The sequence below is a fragment of the Salvelinus namaycush genome, chromosome 9 (genome assembly GCF_016432855.1).
Source record: "Salvelinus namaycush isolate Seneca chromosome 9, SaNama_1.0, whole genome shotgun sequence".
NCBI classification, from domain to species: domain Eukaryota; kingdom Metazoa; phylum Chordata; class Actinopteri; order Salmoniformes; family Salmonidae; genus Salvelinus; species Salvelinus namaycush.
This window is the reverse complement of record NC_052315.1, coordinates 2,474,976-2,499,052: the sequence shown is the minus strand read 5'-3', so window position 1 is coordinate 2,499,052 and position 24,077 is coordinate 2,474,976. Positions and strand designations below refer to the sequence as shown.

The 24,077-nt window shown below is 44.2% G+C and overlaps 1 protein-coding gene across 1 annotated transcript in view; it reads right to left on the bottom strand.

The window, feature by feature from the left end:
• Nucleotides 1–24,077, bottom strand: part of nme7 (NME/NM23 family member 7) — a 1,076,771-nt gene that overhangs the window by 807,361 nt on the left and 245,333 nt on the right. The window lies entirely within an intron of this gene.

Here is a 24,077-nt window from a genome sequence, read left to right as displayed (position 1 = left end):
AATGCAGGATAAACAGAGTTAGCCCTGGGTTAGCCTATCCTGGAGCAGGTTAGCTCTGAATGCAGGATAAACAGAGTTAGCCCTGAGTTAGCCTGCCCTGGACCAGGTTAGTTCTGAATGCAGGATAAACAGAGTTAGCCCTGAGTTAGCCTGCCCTGGAGCAGGTTAGTTCTGAATGCAGGATAAACAGAGTTAGCCCTGAGTTAGCCTGCCCTGGACCAGGTTAGTTCTGAATGCAGGATAAACAGAGTTAGCCCTGGGTTAGCCTGCCCTGGAGCAGGTTAGTTCTGAATGCAGGATAAACAGAGTTAGCCCTGAGTTAGCCTGCCCTGGACCAGGTTAGTTCTGAATGCAGGATAAACAGAGTTAGCCCTGAGTTAGCCTGCCCTGGAGCAGGTTAGTTCTGAATGCAGGATAAACAGAGTTAGCCCTGAGTTAGCCTGCCCTGGAGCAGGTTAGTTCTAAATGCAGGATAAACAGAGTTAGCCCTGAGTTAGCCTGCCCTGGAGCAGGTTAGTTCTGAATGCAGGATAAACAGAGTTAGCCCTGAGTTAGCCTGCCCTGGAGCAGGTTAGTTCTAAATGCAGGATAAACAGAGTTAGCCCTGAGTTAGCCTGCCCTGGAGCAGGTTAGTTCTAAATGCAGGATAAACAGAGTTAGCCCTGAGTTAGCCTGCCCTGGACCAGGTTAGTTCTGAATGCAGGATAAACAGAGTTAGCCCTGAGTTAGCCTGCCCTGGACCAGGTTAGTTCTGAATGCAGGATAAACAGAGTTAGCCCTGAGTTAGCCTGCCCTGGACCAGGTTAGTTCTGAAGCATTAGTTACCATAGAAATGTACCTGGCTAAAAGGTGAATCACTGATTCGTAGGGCTCACCTTTACATATCAAACATTTAGGATCAACAGCTGTCTCCACCGATCAGAGATGCTGACTGAATTCAGGTCCTTATTGGTACTTGAGTGTCACTGGATAACTGTGTGTGTGTGTGTGTGTGTGTGTGTGTGTGTGTGTGTGTGTGTGTGTGTGTGTGTGTGTGTGTGTGTGTGTGTGTGTGTGTGTGTGTGTGTGTGTGTGTGTGTGTGTGTGTGTGTGTGTGTGTGTGTGTGTGTGTGTGTGTGTGCGTGTGTGCGTGCGTGCGTGTGTGCGTGCGTGCGTGCGTGCGTGTTCTTGTTTCTCCTAGTTTCAGTCAAAACAATGGAAAGGCGTCAGCACATACTCTTTGCATTATGGGTAAGGCGATATTCAATGCAATCTGTTTGAAACGAGAAGGCTGCAAGAGCGCAGTCATCCAAAACTAAATGAACCATTTAGAAAATGGACTTTGATTCCAATCGTGTATAGAGAGCCAGGAACCAGGCGAGTTGTTTTACTGAGGTAACAAAAAAATAGACCACCGCCTTGTGTAAAATGATTTACTGTTATATAGCTACACAGCTCCATTCAATCTGGAGAGACATTTTCCAAGATGAGTTTTCCTATCATGATGACCACAGACAGCTGACTTCCAAAGTGAAGGACCTCAACCCATAAACCTTTTCAGTTTACTTTAGCACACCATCAGCCAAATTCAACAACAGCGGCCATATTGTTGTATTTGCACTAATAACCAGGGTCAAGTGTTTTGAGACTGTGAATTGCGTCGTCAGTGAATTGTATTTTGCCCTCTAAAAAAATGGTATTGTGTGTATGGTATTGACTGTGGTGAGACACTATGGTGAGACACTATGGTGAGACAGACTGTGGTGAGACACTATGGTGAGACACTATGGTGAGACAGACTGTGGTGAGACAGACTGTGATGAGACAGACTGTGATGAGACAGATGTGGGGAGAGACTGTGGTGAGACAGACTGTGATGAGACAGACTGTGATGAGACAGATGTTGATGAGACAGACTTTGATGAGACAGACTGTGGGGAGACAGACTGTGATGAAACAGACTGTGATGAAACAGATTTTGGTGAGACAGACTGTGGTGAGACACACTGTGGTGAGACAGACTGTGATGAGACAGACTGTGGTGAGACAGACTGTGATGAGACAGACTGTGGTGAGACAGACTGTGGTGAGACAGACTGTGGTGAGACAGACTGTGATGAGACAGACTGTGGTGAGACAGACTGTGGTGAGACAGACTGTGATGAGACAGACTGTGATGAGACAGACTGTGATGAGACAGACTGTGGTGAGACAGACTGTGATGAGACAAACTGTGATGAAACAGACTGTGGTGAGACACTGTGGTGAGACAGACTGTGGTGAGACAGACTGTGGTGAGACAGACTGTGGGGAGACAGACTGTGGGGAGACAGACTGTGATGAAACAGACTGTGATGAAACAGATTTTGGTGAGACAGACTGTGGTGAGACACTGTGGTGAGACAGACTGTGGTGAGACAGACTGTGATGAGACAGACTGTGGTGAGACAGACTGTGGTGAGACAGACTGTGGTGAGACAGACTGTGATGAGACAGACTGTGATGAGACAGACTGTGGTGAGACAGACTGTGGTGAGACAGACTGTGGTGAGACAGACTGTGGTGAGACAGACTGTGGGGAGAGACTGTGGTGAGACAGACTGTGGTGAGACAGACTGTGATGAGACAGACTGTGGTGAGACACTGTGGTGAGACAGACTGTGGTGAGACAGACTGTGGTGAGACAGACTGTGGGGAGACAGACTGTGATGAAACAGACTGTGATGAAACAGATTGTGGTGAGACAGACTGTGGTGAGACAGACTGTGGTGAGACAGACTGTGATGAGACAGACTGTGGTGAGACAGACTGTGGTGAGACAGACTGTGGTGAGACAGACTGTGATGAGACAGACTGTGATGAGACAGACTGTGGTTGGAGCCAAAAGCACGTAACAGATTACAATTGTCAAGATTTATCACTGCGACCGGCTAGCTGGCTATTACAGGGGAATGATCTTGGACGGTGCATTAAACAGAGGGAGAACCACCATGTGGTGTGCATTTGATGGACAGAGGTGCATATAGACTGGGGGAGTGACAGACAGATTGATGGAGAGAGGTGCATGTAGACTGGGGGAGTGACAGACAGATTGATGGAGAGAGGTGCATATAGACTGGGGGAGTGACAGACAGATTGATGGACAGAGGTGCATATAGACTGGGGGAGTGACAGACAGATTGATGGAGAGAGGTGCATATAGACTGGGGGAGTGACAGACAGATTGATGGAGAGAGGTGCATATAGACTGGGGGAGTGACAGACAGATTGATGGAGAGAGGTGCATATAGACTGGGGGAGTGACAGACAGATTGATGGAGAGAGGTGCATATAGACTGGGGGAGTGACAGACAGATTGATGGAGAGAGGTGCATGTAGACTGGGGGAGTGACAGACAGATTGATGGAGAGAGGTGCATATAGACTGGGGGAGTGACAGACAGATTGATGGAGAGAGGTGCATGTAGACTGGGGGAGTGACAGACAGATTGAGGATTACAGTGGGGGAGTGACAGACAGATTGAGTTAGACAGTGGGGGAGTGACAGACAGATTGAGGATTACAGTGAGGTAATGACAGACAGATTGATGGAGAGAGGCAGACAGTGGGGAAGACAGGTGGGTATAGACAGTGATGTAGTGACAGACAGATTGATGGAGAGAGGCAGACAGGAGGGTATAGACAGTGAGGTAGTGACAGACAGATTGATGGAGAGAGGCAGACAGGAGGGTATAGACAGTGAGGTAGTGACAGACAGATTGATGGAGAGAGGCAGACAGTGGGGAAGACAGGAGGGTATAGACAGTGAGGTAGTGACAGACAGATTGATGGAGAGAGGCAGACAGTGGGGAAGACAGGTGGGTATAGACAGATTGGGAACTGGCAGGTGCTAAAAAACACACACGTTTATCGATGGACTCCAGGAGCAGATAAAACGTCAGGTGAATTAATATCTGTGATGCTATTAGTGCCTTTACTGTAATTAATATAAGTGATGCTATTAGTGCCTTTACTGTAATTAATATCTGTGATGCTATTAGTGCCAATTCTCTGTGTGTGTGTGTGTGTGTGTGTGTGTGTGTGTGTGTGTGTGTGTGTGTGTGTGTGTGTGTGTGTGTGTGTGTGTGTGTGTGTGTGTGTGTGTGTGTGTGTGTGTGTGTGTGTGTGTGTGTGTGTGTGTGTGTGTGTGTGTGTATGTGTGTGTGTGTGTGTGTGTGTGTGTGTGTGTGTGTGACTGGCTGAGTAGGAGGTGGCGACGGAGCAGAGGGAGGACTATGTCATTGGACCAAAAGGGCACCAGGGGCACAGCTTAGAGAGGAAGTGGCGAGTGAGACGAGGAGGAGAATTTTTTTTTTTTTAAAGAGGGTGGGTGGACGGGGGAAGAAAAAGAGAGACAGAAGGTGAGTGAGGGGGCTCCTCCTTTCAGGAACACATCAAACGAGGCCAGAGCTAAGGGGACCTATTGTGTGAGGGAGAGAGTGAATGGTAGAAAAAAGAAAGAGAGATGGATGGATGGAGAGAGAGAGAGAGAGATAGTCTGAGGGTATTGTAGGGAGAGCTACAGGGATTATCATAAATGTTTGAGGGGATAGTGCGACACAAGGCGGGGTAGAAAGACAATTGAGTTGTTGGTAAAGAGAACAGTGATGCTCTTTGTTGTCCCATTACTCACGGAACCTTTGTGATCCTGATAACTTGGCGGATCCTTAACTTCTTTCAGACAGACGTCAACACATCATAGGCCTGTTGTCCTTAACGTCTTTCAGACAGACGTCAACACATCATAGGCCTGTTGTCCTTAACGTCTTTCAGACAGACGTCAACACATCATAGGCCTGTTGTCCTTAACGTCTTTCAGACAGACGTCAACACATCATAGGCCTGTTGTCCTTAACGTCTTTCAGACAGACGTCAACACATCATAGGCCTGTTGTCCTTAACGTCTTTCAGACAGACGTCAACACATCATAGGCCTGTTGTCCTTAACGTCTTTCAGACAGACGTCAACACATCATAGGCCTGTTGTCCTTAACGTCTTTCAGACAGACGTCAACACATCATAGGCCTGTTGTCCTTAACGTCTTTCAGACAGACGTCAACACATCATAGGCCTGTTGTCCTTAACGTCTTTCAGACAGACGTCAACACATCATAGGCGTGTTGTCCTTAACGTCTTTCAGACCGACGTCAACACATCATAGGCCTGTTGTCCTTAACGTCTTTCAGACAGACGTCAACACATCATAGGCCTGTTGTCCTTAACGTCTTTCAGACAGACGTCAACACATCATAGGCCTGTTGTCCTTAACGTCTTTCAGACAGACGTCAACACATCATAGGCCTGTTGTCCTTAACGTCTTTCAGACAGACGTCAACACATCATAGGCCTGTTGTCCTTAACGTCTTTCAGACCGACGTCAACACATCATAGGCCTGTTGTCCTTAACTTCTTTCAGACAGACGTCAACACATCATAGGCCTGTTGTCCTTAACGTCTTTCAGACAGACGTCAACACATCATAGGCCTGTTGTCCTTAACTTCTTTCAGACAGACGTCAACACATCATAGGCCTGTTGTCCTTAACGTCTTTCAGACAGACGTCAACACATCATAGGCCTGTTGTCCTTAACGTCTTTCAGACCGACGTCAACACATCATAGGCCTGTTGTCCTTAACTTCTTTCAGACAGACGTCAACACATCATAGGCCTGTTGTCCTTAACGTCTTTCAGACAGACGTCAACACATCATAGGCCTGTTGTCCTTAACGTCTTTCAGACAGACGTCAACACATCATAGGCCTGTTGTCCTTAACGTCTTTCAGACAGACGTCAACACATCATAGGCCTGTTGTCCTTAACGTCTTTCAGACAGACGTCAACACATCATAGGCGTGTTGTCCTTAACGTCTTTCAGACAGACGTCAACACATCATAGGCCTGTTGTCCTTAACGTCTTTCAGACAGACGTCAACACATCATAGGCCTGTTGTCCTTAACGTCTTTCAGACAGACGTCAACACATCATAGGCCTGTTGTCCTTAACGTCTTTCAGACAGACGTCAACACATCATAGGCGTGTTGTCCTTAACGTCTTTCAGACAGACGTCAACACATCATAGGCCTGTTGTCCTTAACGTCTTTCAGACAGACGTCAACACATCATAGGCCTGTTGTCCTTAACGTCTTTCAGACAGACGTCAACACATCATAGGCCTGTTGTCCTTAACGTCTTAACGTCTTTCAGACCGACGTCAACACATCATAGGCCTGTTGTCCCCGAATATAGGGGGTGCTGTTTCGCATTAGCATAATTTGCACTACAGATTAAACGGCTTCCTACTCAATTCTTGCTCGTACAATATGCATATTATTATTATTATTGGATAGAAAACACTCTCTGGTTTCTATAGCCGTTGGAATTTTGTCTCTGAGTGAAACAGAACTCAATCTACAGCACTTTTCATGATAGGGAGTCAGATTTCAAACATTTTGGCCACTGATCTGGAGTCAGTTTAAAGGTCCGTGTAAATGCTATGGAGAAACAGACACTTCTTACGTCTTCCCCTGGATGTCAGTGCGTGATGCCGCTTTGAATGGAGTCGATTGCGCAATCAGGGGCTGTATAAAACAGCAAATACCGGAAGTAGCTTCCCTTTGCTGCCTGCGCCTTGCGCGCGAAGGACATCGGACTCGCCTCCTTCCAAGCGTTAGTTTAGCCAGTAATATTTCTCCGGTCATGTTTTTACCCGTTATAGGTGTTAACAGCATCATAAGGTAGTTAATTTGAACCGTTGTATAGCAATTTATATCCTTTTAGTGCGATTTTGAGGCATTGCTTTGTTGTGCACTTTGAAGCGCTGGGCACGTTTCGGGGTCCCGGTCGTACGTTAGTGGGCATTTCGACGGACAAGTGGACATCTTTCGACCAAAAGAAGATTAGACCCAAGAAAGGATTCTTTGCCCAAGATTCTGATGGAAGAACAGCTCACAGTAAGAACAATTTATGATGATAAATCGTGTTTCTGTCGAAAAATGTTAAACGCTTACGCCGCCATTTTGTTTTGTATAGCTTCGCTTGGCGCAACCTGTATTGAAAAGTAAGGATAATTTAAAAAATGTAAATCAGCGATTGCATTAAGAACTAATTTGTCTTTCGATTCCTGTCAACCCTGTATTTTTTAGTCAAGTATATGATTAGCTATTGATTAAACTAGATCACTCAAAGATGGCGACCGACATTTCCAGGCTTGTTTTGCTACTATTTTCATTGTATAACCACGGTTTTTTATGGCTAAATATGCACATTTTCGAACAAACTCTATATGTATGTTGTAATATGATGTTACAGGAGTGTCATCTGAAGAATTCTGAGAAGGTTAGTGAAAAAATTAATATATTTTGGCGATGATACGATATCGCTCTCTTTGGCTAGAATCAGTGCTCGGGTAACGTTTGCATATGTGGTATGCTAATATAACGATTTATTGTGTTTTCGCCGTAAAACACTTAGAAAATCTGAAATGTTGTCTGAATTCACAAGATCTGTGTCTTTCCATTGCTATGTGCTGTGTATTTTTAAGAAATGTTTTATGATGAGTAAATTGGTAATACAAGTTGCTCTCTGTAGTAATTCTAGTCGCTTTGGTGAGATTTGTGATGGTGGCTGCAATGGCAAACTATGATTTATACCTGAAATATGCACATTTTTCTAACAAAACCTATCCTATACCATAAATATGTTATCAGACTGTCATCTGATGAGGTTTTTTCTTGGTTAGTGGCTATCAATATCTTAGTTTAGCCGAATTGGTGATAGCTACTGGTGTTGAGAAAAAATGGTGGACAAAGAAAAATAGTGTCTTTTGCTAACGTGTTTAGCTAATAGATTTACATATTGTGTCTTCCCTGTAAAACATTTTAAAAATCTGAAATGGTGGCTTTATTCACAAGATCTGTATCTTTCATTAGGTGTCTTGGACTTGTGATTTAATGATATTTAGATGCTACTATTTAATTGTGACGCTATGCTAGCGATGCTAATCAGTGTGGGGGGGGGTGGGGGGTGATCCTGGATCCGGGGTTGAGGCTCGTTAGAGGTTAACGTCTTTCAGACCGACGTCAACACATCATAGGCCTGTTGTTCTTAACGTCTTTCAGACAGACGTCAACACATCATAGGCCTGTTGTCCTTAACGTCTTTCAGACCGAAGTCAACACATCATAGGCCTGTTGTCCTTAACGTCTTTCAGACCGAAGTCAACACATCATAGGCCTGTTGTCCTTAACGTCTTTCAGACAGACGTCAACACATCATAGGCCTGTTGTCCTTAACGTCTTTCAGACAGACGTCAACACATCATAGGCCTGTTGTCCTTAACGTCTTTCAGACAGACGTCAACACATCATAGGCCTGTTGTCCTTAACGTCTTTCAGACAGACGTCAACACATCATAGGCCTGTTGTCCTTAACGTCTTTCAGACCGACGTCAACACATCATAGGCCTGTTGTCCTTAACGTCTTTCAGACAGACGTCAACACATCATAGGCCTGTTGTCCTTAACGTCTTTCAGACAGACGTCAACACATCATAGGCCTGTTGTCCTTAACGTCTTTCAGACAGACGTCAACACATCATAGGCCTGTTGTCCTTAACGTCTTTCAGACAGACGTCAACACATCATAGGCCTGTTGTCCTTAACGTCTTTCAGACAGACGTCAACACATCATAGGCCTGTTGTCCTTAACGTCTTTCAGACAGACGTCAACACATCATAGGCCTGTTGTCCTTAACGTCTTTCAGACAGACGTCAACACATCATAGGCCTGTTGTCCTTAACGTCTTTCAGACAGACGTCAACACATCATAGGCCTGTTGTCCTTAACGTCTTTCAGACAGACGTCAACACATCATAGGCCTGTTGTCCTTAACGTCGTTAAGACCGACGTCAACACATCATAGGCCTGTTGTCCTTAACGTCTTTCAGACAGACGTCAACACATCATAGGCCTGTTGTCCTTAACGTCTTTCAGACAGACGTCAACACATCATAGGCCTGTTGTCCTTAACGTCTTTCAGACAGACGTCAACACATCATAGGCCTGTTGTCCTTAACGTCTTTCAGACAGACATCAACACATCATAGGCCTGTTGTCCTTAACGTCTTTCAGACCGACGTCAACACATCATAGGCGTGTTGTCCTTAACGTCTTTCAGACAGACGTCAACACATCATAGGCCTGTTGTCCTTAACGTCTTTCAGACAGACGTCAACACATCATAGGCGTGTTGTCCTTAACGTCTTTCAGACAGACGTCAACACATCATAGGCCTGTTGTCCTTAACGTCTTTCAGACAGACATCAACACATCATAGGCCTGTTGTCCTTAACGTCTTTCAGACCGAAGTCAACACATCATAGGCCTGTTGTCCTTAAAACTTCTTGCGACTACAGGGGGTGCTGTTCCGAATTAGCATTTTGTCGTCTCCAAATTAAACTGCCTAGTACTCAATTCTTGCTCGTACAATATGCATATTATTAATTCTATTGGATAGAAAACACTTTCTAGTTTCATACAAAGTTGGAATGATGTCTGTGGGTGACCCAGAACTCTTTCTACAGCGAAATCCATGACAGACAGTGAAAGGTCTGAGAGCGAAGCTCTGGTTTCAGATCAGTTTTTAAGGTCTCTGTCTATCCTATGGAACGACACGAACTGCACCCGCCTTCCCCTGGATGTCAGTAACCAATGAGAAGTGGAATGGGCCTTCTCCGTAGCTCTCAGAGGTTATAAAAGACCAAGGAGTGAGAGTAGCCCCCCTTTCGACGCTCGCCCTTACGCAGGAAGGGACCTCCGGATGCCATTTTCACAGGCTCGGTTATCAACTTGAAATGTATCCGTCTGTAATTTAATTCGATATAGGACTTAGAAACATCATAAGGTAGTTAATTTAAACCGTTTTATAGCAATTTATATCCGTTTAGTGCGATTTTGATGCATTTCTATGTGAAGCACCGGGCACATTTCGGGGTCCCGGTCGAACGTTAGCGGGCATTTAGACGGACAAAGGACATCTTTCGACCAAAAGAAGATTAAACCCAAGAAAGAATACATTGCCCAAGAATCTGATGGAAGAACAGCTCAAAGTAAGCAATATTTAATATGATAAATCGTTGTTCTGTCGAAATATTTTAAACGCATATTTCGCCATTTTGTTTGGTATAGCTTCACTTGGCGAACCCTGTATTGAAAAGTAAGGATAATTTTAAAAATGTAAGTCAGCGGTTGCATTAAGAACTAATTTGTCTTTCGATTCCTGTCAACTCTGTATTTTTTAGTCAAGTATATGATTAGCTTTCGATTAAACTAGATCACTCTGAAAGCTGACGTCCCTCATTTTGATGCTTGAGTTGTGACTATTTCCATTGTATAACCACGGTTTTGTATGGCTAAATATGCACCTTTTCGAACAAACTGTATATGTATGTTGTAAAATGATGTTACAGGAGTGTCATCGGAAGAATTCTGAGAAGGTTAGTGAAAAAATTAATATATTTTGGCGATGATAACGTTATAGCTCCCTTTGCCTTGAATTCATGCTCTACTAACGTTTGCACATGTGGTATGCTAACTTATCGATTTATTGTGTTTTCGCTGAAAAACGCTTAGAAAATCTGAAATATGGTCTGAAATCACAAGAACTGTGTCTTTCCATTGCTATGCTTTGTCTATTTTTATGAAATGTTTTATGATGAGTAAATTGGTCATACACGTTGCTCTATCTAGTAATTCTAGTCGATTTGTGATGGTCGGTGCAATTGTAAACTGTGATTTCTACCTGAAATATGCACTTTTTTCTAACAACACCTATCCTATACCATAAATATGTTATCAGACTGTCATCTGATGAGTTTTTTTCTTGGTTTGTTGCTATCAATATCTTAGTTTAGCCGAATTGGTGATAGCTAGTGGTGGAGAGAGAAAATGGTGGACAAAGAAAGATGGTGTATTTTGCTAACGTGGTTAGCTAATAGATTTACATATTGTGTCTTCCCTGTAAAACATTTTAAAAAACAGAAATGATGGGTTTATTCACAAGATCTGTATCTTTCATCTGGTGTCTTGGACTTGTGATTTAATGATATTTAGATGCTACTATTTACTTGTGAAGCTATGCTAGCGATGCTAATCAGTGTGGGGGGGGTGGGGGGTGATCCCGGATACGGGGTTGATACTCGTGAAAGGTTAACGTCTTTCAGACCGAAGTCAACACATCATAGGCCTGTTGTCCTTAACGTCTTTCAGACAGACGTCAACACATCATAGGCCTGTTGTCCTTAACGTCTTTCAGACAGACGTCAACACATCATAGGTCTGTTGTCCTTAACGTCTTTCAGACAGACGTCAACACATCATAGGCCTGTTGTCCTTAACGTCTTTCAGACAGACGTCAACACATCATAGGCCTGTTGTCCTTAACGTCTTTCAGACCGAAGTCAACACATCATAGGCCTGTTGTCCTTAACGTCTTTCAGACCGACGTCAACACATCATAGGCCTGTTGTCCTTAACGTCTTTCAGACCGACGTCAACACATCATAGGCCTGTTGTCCTTAACGTCTTTCAGACAGACGTCAACACATCATAGGCCTGTTGTCCTTAACGTCTTTCAGACAGACGTCAACACATCATAGGCCTGTTGTCCTTAACGTCTTTCAGACAGACGTCAACACATCATAGGCCTGTTGTCCTTAACGTCTTTCAGACAGACGTCAACACATCATAGGCCTGTTGTCCTTAACGTCTTTCAGACCGACGTCAACACATCATAGGCCTGTTGTCCTTAACGTCGTTAAGACCGACGTCAACACATCATAGGCCTGTTGTCCTTAACGTCTTTCAGACCGAAGTCAACACATCATAGGCCTGTTGTCCTTAACGTCTTTCAGACCGAAGTCAACACATCATAGGCCTGTTGTCCTTAACGTCTTTCAGACAGACGTCAACACATCATAGGCCTGTTGTCCTTAACGTCTTTCAGACAGACGTCAACACATCATAGGTCTGTTGTCCTTAACGTCTTTCAGACAGACGTCAACACATCATAGGCCTGTTGTCCTTAACATCTTTCAGACAGACGTCAACACATCATAGGCCTGTTGTCCTTAACGTCTTTCAGACCGAAGTCAACACATCATAGGCCTGTTGTCCTTAACGTCTTTCAGACCGACGTCAACACATCATAGGCCTGTTGTCCTTAACGTCTTTCAGACAGACGTCAACACATCATAGGCCTGTTGTCCTTAACGTCTTTCAGACCGACGTCAACACATCATAGGCCTGTTGTCCTTAACGTCTTTCAGACAGACGTCAACACATCATAGGCCTGTTGTCCTTAACGTCTTTCAGACAGACGTCAACACATCATAGGCCTGTTGTCCTTAACGTCTTTCAGACAGACGTCAACACATCATAGGCCTGTTGTCCTTAACGTCTTTCAGACAGACGTCAACACATCATAGGCCTGTTGTCCTTAACGTCTTTCAGACCGACGTCAACACATCATAGGCCTGTTGTCCTTAACGTCTTTCAGACAGACGTCAACACATCATAGGCCTGTTGTCCTTAACGTCTTTCAGACAGACGTCAACACATCATAGGCCTGTTGTCCTTAACGTCTTTCAGACCGACGTCAACACATCATAGGCCTGTTGTCCTTAACGTCTTTCAGACAGACGTCAACACATCATAGGCCTGTTGTCCTTAACGTCTTTCAGACAGACGTCAACACATCATAGGCCTGTTGTCCTTAACGTCTTTCAGACAGACGTCAACACATCATAGGCCTGTTGTCCTTAACGTCTTTCAGACCGACGTCAACACATCATAGGCCTGTTGTCCTTAACGTCGTTAAGACCGACGTCAACACATCATAGGCCTGTTGTCCTTAACGTCTTTCAGACCGAAGTCAACACATCATTGGCCTGTTGCATGCTCGTTGTAAGCCACGCCCATCAAATGTCACAAAAACACAGAATGGACACAAAATATCTTAGCGACATTGTTCATTTGTAAAGCTATCAGAAGGCTATAAGCTAAATCTTTAAGGGGTTAAATAAATGTAATGAGGTATTTTAAGGGAAAGCCATAGCTTCGCCCCCTAAGAAGAGAGGAAGATGAGGAAGAGCTGAGCTCATCTTTATACATTTAGGATTTGGAGCCATCTGCCACGGTTGACAACGAGCCAATGCTTAAGACAGTCCACCTGTGAGAAACGAATTCTCCCTGACTCGGCTGTAGTCTCCCACGGGTGCCATTTGGGATCGATGGGAAGGGAAGGTGGAGGATTTCAGGGGCTGAGGAGAGAGAGAAGGCTGAGAGGATAACAAGTCAGACAGTGAGTGTTCCCCCTTCCTCACACACAGTCACGCATACAATCACACACGCATGTAGTCAAACTGACACACACAAGCACGCAGTCACACACACACACACACAGTCACATACACACACACACGCAGTCACACACACATGCAGTCACACACACACATGCAATCACACACACACACACACACACACACACACACAGTCTCACACACACGCAGTCACAAACACACGCAGTCACACACACACACACACACACACAGTCACACACACATTCCTCAGCCCAGGCTTTCTACATCCGTGGCCTGTCCTCACCGCCAACACTATGCGATTTATGCTGTGTTGAAGCAGTTGCCAGCCCCGAGACCCTGATGGCTGCACTGAGTAGAACCACTATCCCAGAGGGACTTAGGGAACCCATGCGCCAGGTTTCCAGTTCACACCAGGCCAGAGAGTATGGGTCACATCTGGGTCGCCCCAGAAAAAACATAGCACATCTCCACAGGCGAGAGACGGAGAGATGGAGAGGAAGAAAGAGAGAGGGAGTGAGAGGGACCGAGGGGAAATAAATATGAAATGTACATTTAGAGACAATAGGGAGTGAGAGGGACCGAGGGGAAATAAATATGAAATGTACATTTAGAGACAATAGGAAGTGAGAGGGACCGAGGGGAAATAAATATGAAATGTACATTTAGAGACAATAGGGAGTGAGAGGGACCGAGGGGAAATAAATATGAAATGTACATTTAGAGACAATAGGGAGTGAGAGGGACCGAGGGGAAATAAATATGAAATGCACATTTAGAGACAATAGGGAGTGAGAGGGACCGAGGGGAAATAAATATGAAATGTACATTTAGAGACAATAGGGAGTGAGAGGGACCGAGGGGAAATAAATATGAAATGTACATTTAGAGACAATAGGGAGTGAGAGGGACCGAGGGGAAATAAATATGAAATGTACATTTAGAGACAATAGGGAGTGAGAGGGACCGAGGGGAAATAAATATGAAATGTACATTTAGAGACAATAGGGAGTGAGAGGGACCGAGGGGAAATAAATATGAAATGTACATTTAGAGACAATAGGGAGTGGTCATTTCAGTACATTCCTTCCGTTTATGCCAACAAGACGTCTTTGGCGTTAGCCACCCAGGTACTACCCCTACGTTAGCCACCCAGGTACTCCCCCTACATTAGCCAACCAGGTACTCCCCCTACGTTAGCCACCCAGGTACTCCCCCTACATTAGCCACCCAGGTACTCCCCCTACATTAGCCACCCAGGTACTCCCCCTACATTAGCCACCCAGGTACTCCCCCTACGTTAGCCACCCAGGTACTCCCCCTACATTAGCCACCCAGGTACTCCCCCTACGTTAGCCACCCAGGTACTCCCCCTACATTAGCCACCCAGGTACTCCCCCTACATTAGCCACACAGGTACTCCCCCTACATTAGCCACCCAGGTACTCCCCCTGCATTAGCCACCCAGGTACTACCCCTACGTTAGCCAACCAGGTACTCCCCCTACGTTAGCCAACCAGGTACTCCCCCTACATTAGCCACCCAGGTACTCCCCCTACATTAGCCACCCAGGTACTCCCCCTACATTAGCCAACCAGGTACTCCCCCTACGTTAGCCACCCAGGTACTCCCCCTACGTTAGCCAACCAGGTACTACCCCTACGTTAGCCACCCAGGTACTCCCCCTACATTAGCCAACCAGGTACTCCCCCTACATTAGCCACCCAGGTACTCCCCCTGCGTTAGCCACCCAGGTACTCCCCCTACGTTAGCCACCCAGGTACTCCCCCTGCATTAGCCACCCAGGTACTCCCCCTGCATTAGCCACCCAGGTACTCCCCCTACGTTAGCCACCCAGGTACTCCCCCTACATTAGCCACCCAGGTACTCCCCCTACGTTAGCCACCCAGGTACTCCCCCTACATTAGCCACCCAGGTACTCCCCCTACGTTAGCCACCCAGGTACTCCCCCTACGTTAGCCACCCAGGTACTCCCCCTACATTAGCCACCCAGGTACTCCCCCTACGTTAGCCAACCAGGTACTCCCCCTACATTAGCCACCCAGGTACTCCCCCTACGTAAGGCCTAGAAAAAAAGTGCAAACACCACAGAATCACTACAAATACAACAAAAAAATCCCACACTGAAACCAATTGACTCAGAGCTAAAAGAACTGTGAGAAATAGTTGTGCTAAATGGCTGAACCTGAATAATTTCTATGGCTTTCAAATCTAATCCCTATTTCATTTTGCAGGGACTGGCTAGCTTTGGGTTGTTCCTGGGAGCGTTGAGGTGAAGACAGATGATTTGTGGTCTGTTCAGTGTAAAGTCTGCTCCCTTTCCAGACCTGTCAGAGTCCAGACCCATCTGTAAACACACTACAAGCATACGCACAGACACACACACACACACACACAGATAGACAGACAGAAATATGCTCGTGCACGAACGCAAAAAAAAACACACACACTTTTTTAGAAGTGAGGTCTAATACAAAATCAGTCCATCTTCTTCTTTTAGAGAGGATGGTGGAATAAAATAATAAAGTAACAGCTTGTTTGTATTTCCCTCAAAATTACTCCCAGTCCTGGATTCCCTCACAATGGCGGCTTGTGTACTTGCTCCAATATTTGGCCACTTAATGAGAAGGGAATTGATTTAATGGGATTCATTAGGCTGGCCAGAGCTAGAGCTAGGCTGCAGACCAAAATCTTTCTGCACACGCAAGCAAGGATATTGAAGTCTATAAAAACCACACTGTAAATGGTATAGGTTTTTTTTAATGACAGAACAACAATTGAGTCAACATATTTATTTGTTTTAGGATATTACTTCCCTCTCTTAATTTAATGTTTTATCGACTTGAGATCAAGAACATTCACTTAATCTGTTTTAAAGTTTGCTCAGAAGGTCTGGATTCATGTCACTTTGGCCAAAGATTTCAGACTGTGGACAAAATTTTGAAATGCAAAAGAACTGTGCAAAGTCCCTCCCCAAAAAATGCTGTAAACCTCATTATAATCTCGCAATGTGATTTAAATGTCATTTCTTTTTCAACAATATGCATTATGAAAAGGTGACTATTTATTGCATTTCTCAGCTTACTAAATGCTAATTTAACTAAAAACAAAAAGCTATTTTTTAAGAGAGAATAGGCATTGGTCTGAAGTCACAAAAAGAAAGGATATTCACGAGCACCAGGATGCCTATGGTGCCAGGCATGGTGCCAGGAATGGTGTCAGGTTTGGTGCCAGGAATGGTGTCAGGTTTGGTGCCAGGAATGGTGCCAGGTTTGGTGCCAGGAATGGTGTCAGGTTTGGTGCCAGGAATGGTGCCAGGTTTGGTGCCAGGAATGGTGCCAGGTTTGGTGCCAGGAATGGTGTCAGGTTTCCTCCAGACGTGACGCTTGGTTTCAAGCCAAAGAGTTTAATCTTGGTTTCATCAGACCAGAGAATATTGTTTCTCATGGTCTGAGAGTCTTTAGGTGCCTTTTGACAGACTCCAGCGGGCTGTCATGTGCCTTTTTCCTGAGGAGGGGCTTCCATCTGGACACCATAAAGTCCTGATTGGTGGAGTGCTGCAGAGATGGTTGTCCTTCTGGAAGGTTCCCTCATCTCCACAGAGGAACTCCAGAGCTCTGTAAGAGTGACCATCGAGTTCTTGGTCACCTCCCTGACCAAGGCCCTTCTCCCCTGATTGCTCAGTTTTGCCGGGCGGTCAGCTCTAGGAAGAGGTTTGGTGGTTCCAAAATTCTTCCATTTAAGAATGATGAAGGCCACTGTGTTCTTAGGGACCTTCAATGCTGCAGAACATTTTTGGTACACTTCCCCAGATCTGTGCCTCGACACAATCCTTTCTCAGAGCTCTACGAACAATTCCTTTGACCTTATGGCTTGATTTTTGCTCTGACATGCACTGTCAACTGTGGGACCTTATATAGACAGGTGTGTGCCTTTCCAAATCATGTCCAATCTATTGAATTTACCACAGGTGGACTTCAATCAAGTTGTAGAAACATCTCAAGGAGGATCAATGGAAACAGGATGCAACTGAGCTCAATTTTGAGTCTCATAGCAAAGGGTCTGAATATTTATGTAAATAAGGTATTTAATTGATTATAATTGTTTTAATGTGACAACATTTAAAAAAAAATGTTTTGTCATTATGGGGTAATGTGTGTAGATTGCTGAGGATTTTATTTTATTTTATCCATTTTAGAATAAGGCTGTAACGTAACAAAATGTGGAAAAAAGTCAAGTCGTCTGAATACTTTCCGAAGTCACTGTATATAACGTATGGTTTGAAAACAAGCCTGTGTGGATTATGTTCGAAGTGCAGCCTGAAAGAAGAAAATATTACGTTTTACGGGCGCACAAAATGGTCTGTTTCAGGTAGTACCATGTCTTCACATGTTTGATTTATCTTTGCTCAATGGAAAGTTATACAGTAGAGCAGTAGAGGCGGCTGAGGGGATGACGGTTCATAATAATGGCTGAAATGGAGTAGAATGGATGGAAAACCATGTGTTTGATACCATGAAACCATGTGTTTGATACCATGAAACCATGTGTTTGATACCATGAAAACCATGTGTTTGATACCATGAAAACCATGTGTTTGATACAATGAAAACCATGTGTTTGATACCATGAAACCATGTGTTTGATACCATTAAAACCATGTGTTTGATACCATGAAACCATGTGTTTGATACCATGAAACCCATGTGTTTGATACTATGAAACCATGTGTTTGATACCATTAAAACCATGTGTTTGATACCATGAAACCCATGTGTTTGATACCATGAAAACCATGTGTTTGATACTATGAAACCATGTGTTTGATACCATTAAAACCATGTGTTTGATACCATGAAACCCATGTGTTTGATACCATGAAAACCATGTGTTTGATACCATGAAACCATGTGTTTGATACCATTAAAACCATGTGTTTGATACCATGAAACCATGTGTTTGATACCATGAAAACCATGTGTTTGATACCATGAAAACCATGTGTTTGATACCATGAAAACCATGTGTTTGATACCATGAAAACCATGTGTTTGATACCATTAAAACCATGTGTTTGATACCATGAAACCCATGTGTTTGATACCATTAAAACCATGTGTTTGATACCATGAAACCCATGTGTTTGATACCATGAAAACCATGTGTTTGATACTATGAAACCATGTGTTTGATACCATTAAAACCATGTGTTTGATACCATGAAACCATGTGTTTGATACCATGAAAACCATGTGTTTGATACCATTAAAACCATGTGTTTGATACCATGAAAACCATGTGTTTGATACCATGAAAACCATGTGTTTGATACCATTAAAACCATGTGTTTGATACCATGAAACCATGTGTTTGATACCATGAAAACCATGTGTTTGATACCATGAAACCATGTGTTTGATACCATGAAACCATGTGTTTGATACCATGAAAACCATGTGTTTGATACCATGAAAACCATGTGTTTGATACCATGAAAACCATGTGTTTGATACCATGAAAACCATGTGTTTGATACCATGAAACCCATGTGTTTGATACCATGAAACCCATGTGTTTGATACCATGAAACCCATGTGTTTGATACCATGAAACCCATGTGTTTGATACCATTAAAACCATGTGTTTGATACCATGAAAACCATGTGTTTGATACCATGAAACCCATGTGTTTGATACCATGAAACCCATGTGTTTGATACCATGAAAACCATGTGTTTGATACCATGAAACCATGTGTTTGATACCATGAAAACCATGTGTTTGATACCATGAAAACCATGTGTTTGATACCATTAAAACCATGTGTTTGATACCATGAAAACCATGTGTTTGATACCATGAAAACCATGTGTTTGATACCATGAAAACCATGTGTTTGATACCATGAAAACCATGTGTTTGATACCATGAAAACCATGTGTTTGATACCATGAAAACCATGTGTTTGATACCATGAAAACCATGTGTTTGATACCATGAAAACCATGTGTTTGATACCATTCCATTTACTCCATTCCAGACATTATTATGAGCCGTTCTACACTCAGAAGCATCCACTGAGAGAGAAAGAAAGAGAAAGAGAGAGAGAGAGAGCGAGAGAGAGAGAGAGAGAGAGAGAGAGACAGAGAGACAGAGAGACAGAGAGACAGAGAGAGAGAGAGATTTTGTTTTCCATTTTCCATTAGGTCTTTGAATCTGGCGTCTCCTACATAACAGTTTATCACAACCATCCCGTCCCTCCTTCGCCATATGGGCTAATCTACATGGTTAAGACAGGTATGTGGTCCAACAAGCACACAATACAAGTACAAGTCCAGTAAATAAAGCCTCTGTTAGATTAAGGTTAAATGCTTTGCTTTCTCCCAGCTGTCTTTGTACTCCCACACTCCCCCACACAGGTGGATATAAGAGGGAGATCTGCCAGGACTGCAATCACCAACGGTAAACAAAGTGCAAGAGGAATGGGAGCACTAATGGAGAGAAAGAGGGGGGGGGGGGGTAGTCCTGTCTCCCTAATCAGTGCCAGACCTGGCTCTCCACTCGACCCTGCCCTCTGGCGGCGGCAGCACATCTGCCTCTCCCGACGGGTCCAGGGGAGATCACCTGTCTGTCAACAGCAGAAATATGGCCACTAACATTTTCCTTTTTGTCAGGGGCGCCAGGTGACGACCACGTCTGGTCTTTTCACTCAGTATTGAGCAATGTCTGAACGGTCGAAGGGGCCAGACCACCTAGTTTTCGACTGAATTCATTACGCCCTTTAAATGGTTTAACTACATAAAGCACATAAAGATAAAATAGTCCCATCTCAGTTCAAAATAGAGTCTTAAAAGTCAGATGATTTAGGTCTTCAGAGTCCAGAAGACTTTCCTTTACCTTTATCTTCCCCAAAGGTTTTATAGACCCTCTTTTATTGCTTCCGTGCATTGTTTCCACAAGTTATCCAGTCAGGGATGTTCACGTATAAACCATCCCCCCCTCTAGTCTCTATTTCCTGGCTGTGTCCTATCCCATGTGAAGACCAGAAATGTCTCCTAAAATAAATCTTGTTTTTCTGGAAAAGAGGTGTAATAAAAAAAATGTAAGTCGATTTTTGGAGATGTGTATTTTACTCCCTCTGCGTGTGTTAGTGTCCGTATCTGACCTCTCGCCGTTATCTGACAGGGAGAAAAATCCGGGGAATTGCAGAATATCCTCACACCCCACACACACAAGTGCACTCTCGCTCGCTCGCTCTCTCACACACACACACACAGCCCATCAACAAGCCTCTTACAAAGGTCAAGGGTCAGAGGTGGATGCCACTTTCAGGTCGCTAATAAAAGCACAGCCGGATCCTGAGGGAGTAATGGAGTTGTAGAGTTTGTACCAGCGACACGTAGGAGGAGTACACACTACATCTCACCCAGCCGTCAAACCAGTCAGCCAACGTCTCATCGCTGTGTTTATGCCCATGTCATTACTTAAGCAGTCTGTCATATATTCCCTGCATCACCTATATGCCAAATTTATGCACTCTGTAAGTTGCTTTGGATAAAATGCATCTGCCAAATGGCACATTATTAATATAGACGTACAGGGCTTGACTTGGGTCGGAGCTGTCCACAACGTTATATCCCAACCACATTAACGCTCAATATATTTTTTGTTCTCAGCCATATCATAGCCATTTTTTTAAATTGAATTCAAGCCAGATAACCTACACTAACCTACATTATTGAAATTGTATCTGTTTTGTTAGTTGACGTTGCAATGTTAGTTGCTAGCTAGCTAGCTTGATAGCCAGGCTTCCTTGGTTCAATTCTTGTCCGAGCAGTCCAGTTATAGCACAAGTTGGCTAGTTAGCTAGTTGGCTAGCTGGCTAACTCGTGACAACATTGAACCTCAACATACTCATTTTGTTAAATTATCTCAGCCATATCCACAATTAAATTCAAAGCAGAACTATCTAACAGGCATGAGCTTAGACTAGCTACAAAAGTTAATTTTGTTCCATCAAATCGAGGTCTCGTTAGCTAATCAAACCAATGGTCAAATTACATACAATAGCATAATGACGTGACAGCTTCATCAAACAGAAGTAGAACATTATAGCTATGTCTGTTCTCACCTTGATCGTCGGGTATTAGATACTATTTGACAATATCTTCAATATATTTTTTGAATCTCACCCCAAAACACGTGTCCTGGCAATGTTGCTTTGCTTAAAGATGGCCATTGACTGATGTTGCAGCCTTTTAGCCTGATTTTTCCTTACTTTTAACTGCTTAATTCATAAACAACTCAAGTCAACCTTACCAATATGATTGTAATACAATCATCAGTACCTCCTTAGCACAAACTTACAAGAATATGAAACAAAGATGACTCCCTTATTACTCCCTGGGTGGCCATTTGATTAATTGTTCAGCAGTCTTATGGCTTGAGGGTAGAAGCTGTTAAAGAGCCATTTGATTAATTGTTCAGCAGTCTTATGGCTTGAGGGTAGAAGCTGTTAAAGAGCCATTTGATTAATTGTTCAGCAGTCTTATGGCTTGAGGGTAGAAGCTGTTAAAGAGCATCTTGGTCCTAGACTTGGCTCTCCGGTACCGCTTGTTGTGCGGTAGCAGAGAGAACAGCCTATGACTTGGGTCACTGGAGTCTTTTCCTCTGACACTTCTAGTATGAAGGAAGCTTGGCCCCAGTGATATTCTGGGCCGTACGCACTACCCTCTGTAGCGCCTAACGTTTGGGTGCCGAGCAGTTGCCATACCAGGCGGTGATGCCGTAGAACTATTTGGGGATCTGGAAATCCATGACATATCTTTTCAGTCTCCTGACGGGGGGAAATAGGCATTGTCGTGCCCTCTTCACAACTGTCTTGGTGTGTTTGGACCATAATAGTTGGTTGATGATGTGGACACCACAATCAACTCCTTTTGTAATGGTCACGTTGAGAGAGAGAGGATGTTGTCCTTGCACCACACTGCCAGGTCTCTGATCTCCTCCCTATAGGCTGTCTCATCATTGTCGATGATCAGGCCTACCACTGTTGTGTCGTCAGCAAACTTAATGATGGTTTTGGAGTCGTGCTTGGCCACGCAGTCGTGGGTGAATAAGGAGTAGACAAGGGGACTACGCAAGCACCCCTGAGGGGCCCCCGTGTTGAGGATCAGCGTGGCAGATGTGTTGTTGCCTACCCTTACCACCTGGGGGCGGCCCATCAGGAAGTCCAGGATCCAGTTGCAGTGAGAGGTGTTTAGTCCCAGAGTCCTGAGCTTAGTGATGAGCTTTGTGCTCACTATGGTGTTGAACGCTGAGCTGTAGTCAATGAACAGCATTCTCACATAGGTGTTCCTTTTGTCCAGGTGGGAAAAGGCCGTGTGGAATGCAATAGAGATTGTGTCATCTGTGGATCTGTTGGGGCTGATGATGATGCAATGATAATGTAATGGTGAAGGAATCACAAATTGTCTGTGTTTAAATCAAATCAAATCAAAGTTTATTTGGCACGTGCGCTGAATACAACAGGTAGACCTTACAGTGAAATGCTTACTTACAGGCTCTAACCAATAGTGCAAAAAGGTAGTAGGTGAACAATAGGTAAGTAAAGAAATAAAACAACAGTAAAAAGACAGTGAAAAATAAAAAGTGTCGAGGCTACATGCAGACACTGGTTAGTCGGGCTGGGGTGTGCCAAGTAACGGGACTAAACAAGTATAGCAACAAATATGGGCAATTTTCTGGATACGATTATGATCCAAGTTTGTTTTTTAATTATCGTTGATGGGGAAAAAGTACTCTTCTGGTGCCAGAACACGTCTTTCTCATGTCAGTCATGTGTGAGGTTCCTCGTGGTTTAAATAACTGTCTTTTTGTAAAGATCCTGCTGCTCTGATTGGATAGACTGAAGCTGTATTTCTCCATCCACTTGCTTCATCATAATTTCACCCAATCAGTTATCCTCACATGTTTTGGGGTCTGATCATTTAGATTGCTGCTGCTTGCTACTATTATAAATCACATGGCGAGGACGTTTGCTGTCAAACTATTACTGTGCATCGCAAGCGTGAACCAATATGAAACGCTGATGCACATTCTGACTGAGTGACAGATGCCACAAACCCACCCCTCTGGACATTGCTCTTAATCTTCAAGTTTTTTGCCAACATATATTTAAACATATTAAACCACTTATCTATTACGATTGTCATCCGATCCGACTATCAACTGTCAATTCACGGATACGGTTACAAATACGAGTATGGCCAAAGACAGCACACCCCTAGTGTTTACATCCCTCTCAGTTCAATCACCAAAGATGGCTATAGTAGAGGGAGAGAGAAGAGAGAAACAGGTGGGGGAACTAGCTGGTTGATTCCATCTCGATCTGGTCCTCCTCATCGTGGTACTACAGCTCTCAGGGGCCTGATTGGGTCTCCCTCATCATGGTACTACAGTCCTCAGGGTCCTGATTGGGTCATCCTCATCGTGGTACTACAGCTCTCAGGGGCCTGATTGGGTCTCCCTCATCGTGGTACTACAGCCCTCAGGGGCCTGATTGGGTCATCCTCATCGTGGTACTCCAGCTCTCAGGGTCCTGATTGGGTCCTCCTCATCGTGGTACTCCAGCTCTCAGGGGCCTGATTGGGTCCTCCTCATC